The sequence below is a fragment of the Onychostruthus taczanowskii genome, unplaced genomic scaffold (genome assembly GCF_017590055.1).
Source record: "Onychostruthus taczanowskii isolate IOZ18803 unplaced genomic scaffold, ASM1759005v1 scaffold81, whole genome shotgun sequence".
Classification (NCBI taxonomy): domain Eukaryota; kingdom Metazoa; phylum Chordata; class Aves; order Passeriformes; family Passeridae; genus Onychostruthus; species Onychostruthus taczanowskii.
The window spans coordinates 3,069,251-3,071,646 of NW_024506002.1; positions in this window are offsets into that span (position 1 = coordinate 3,069,251).

Genomic DNA, 2,396 nt, shown 5'->3' on the forward strand with positions numbered 1-2,396 from the left:
GCTGCTCCAGCGGGCTCGCCTCGTTCCTCCTGCTCCCCGTGCCGCATCACCGGCGATTGCAGGGCAGGGACAAGGAAGGACAGAGCGACAGCCGCTCGCAGGTGCGGGGTGGCCGCGGGCAGGGGCTGCTGGTGGCGACCTGCGGGGCTGAGCGCGGTGCCGGGACAGCCCCGGGGGAAGGCGGCTCCGGGCTCCCCTCTCCGCTCCCCAAATCCCACCGAGCGTTCGCACACACAGCACTGCCGCCCAGGCGGGGGGATTGGAGCAGGGGGTCCTGCTCACCCCTTCTGGAAATAGCTATCAGCCGGAATTTGAAGTTTTCCTCAGAACAAGTGCGGCGTGGGGAGCCAAACGCAGCGGGAGCGTTACAGGGACGTGTGAAGTCTGGAAATCCATCAGTCTGTACTCATATTTTTATTCAGTCAGGTTCGGTTCTTTTACAAGATTAGCGTTCAAGAGAAATGTATTGGTTTGAAATAATATGGACTTGAAAAGTGTTGAAGAGCTGGGCTTTTAAAGGAAAAAAATGTCTAATCTGAGACTCAGGCAGTTCAAAGACGAATTGAAAGACAAAGTAAGAGTCCGAAACGTAACGTTACAATATTTATTTAAGCATTAACGGAAACACTATTCAGGGGGATTTCAGCACGTCCTCCAATTCTCCATACAGCCCAATTTTTCGTTGCATACCAGCATGTCCAGTCCCTCCAACAAATGCTCATATAAAGAAATATCAAAGTATTGTCAGGATATATATCAGTCCGATTTCCTGCCAAGCTGGCAGATCTTAAACCTCGACTGGAGGAGCCAAAATATATTGAGGATTAGAAGTTAATTACGACTGGCCGAAACTTTTCCAATATATTGCAAAAGTTACATGCGAACCGCTCCCGCCTGGAACAACCCTTCCGTTGTCACCCTGTCCCCTCGGGCTGCCAAATTTTGACTTTGCTCAATACCCCAGCAGCAAACCAAGCAAAAACCAAAGTGCTGACTACAACATAGCCGGTCGCAAGCGGGACTTATTTCCCCTTCGACGTTGTACAACAGATCGTTTTGTCAAAAAGAAATCCGTACAAAACGAGAGAGACCTTCAACTGCTAAATCCCAGCAGCGCTCAGATCGGCTCCCTTCAACCCCCTCCACACCTCCGAGCTGTTTCCAGGGTCGCTTCGGTGCCCGTGCGGTCCCCGCTCCCGCAGGAAGCGCCGTGCGGGCTGCAGCGGGGCCGGGAGCTCCTCATCCCCGCCCTGCCCTGGAGGTTTCCCCCTCCCCGTACCGATTACCGTCCTTACACTCGCGGTCTTGTCTTTGGGGTGACCCCGGTGCCCGCCAAGCCGGGGAGCTGCGGCGGCAGCATCGCTCCTCGCCGGGCGGCCCGGGACGGGACGGGAGGCTCAGACACGTCGGCACCTCAAGGCCCCTGACCCTCCCCGGCGCCCCACACGGCCCTGGGGCAGTTTGCTCACAGCCACAGCGGCGATGCTGCCCGCATCCTCCGGCAGCGAGGCTTTCCCCGAGCAGCCTGCGGCTCGCTTTGCCTCTCCTGCCCCAGCGCTCCCCGGCCCGGAGAGCAGCCCGGCTTCTCCAGATGGAGCTGGAGCGGGGGCTGCGGGAGGATGAGGAAGGCAGGGATGGCGCAGCCCAGCCCGCCCTGGTCCCCGGCGGAGAGCGCTGTGCCCGCGGGGCTCTCAGCGAGCTGCCGGCCCTGTCCATGCAGGTGCAGTGTCCGTGCCTCTGGCGAAGGAAGGGAAGGAGGGGTAAAGGGAGGGGAGGGACGGACAGGGAAGCTGGTGATTGACAGCTCAAGTGGGCGCCGCTCCACTCACATATCCGCCGCCAAAGTTTTCTTTCACACGGAGGGAACTTTCTGTTGCCATGAAACTCCGGGGATTCACAAGCGCCGTCCCCTCTACCCCCCTCCCCTCTTTTGGGGCAGCCGAGTGGAAAAGCTCAAGTGGCGGCGGGGTTGGTACAGGTGGCGATGGCCGGGAGTGCCCGGCCGGCAGCCACCCATCCCGGCGCGGCGGGGCAGCCCCTCTCCCAGCGACAGCCGTGCCCGATCCGAGCACGGCAATACAGATTCTCCCCCAGGCGACAGCTCAGAGAGTGGAAGAGTTTAGCCCGTCCATCCTTCCCCCGCCCCTTTATCAGCTCCGGTGCGGTGCGGGCTCACTCGGTCTGCGGGCAGCCTCTCCGAGCTTGGCCCGGCACCGCGCATCCACCCGGGAGCCCCAAACCCCTTTGTGCCCGGCAGCCGCGCAGCTCCCGCTCGCAGCGCTCCGCCCCGCTCCTCCTCCCGCGGCCCCGAGGGCACCCCCGGCCCGGCCGCAGCTGCGGGAGCCGCCGTGCCCCGGGGGCAGGTGCAGGCCCGGGGCCGGGGCTGGGGCGGGAGG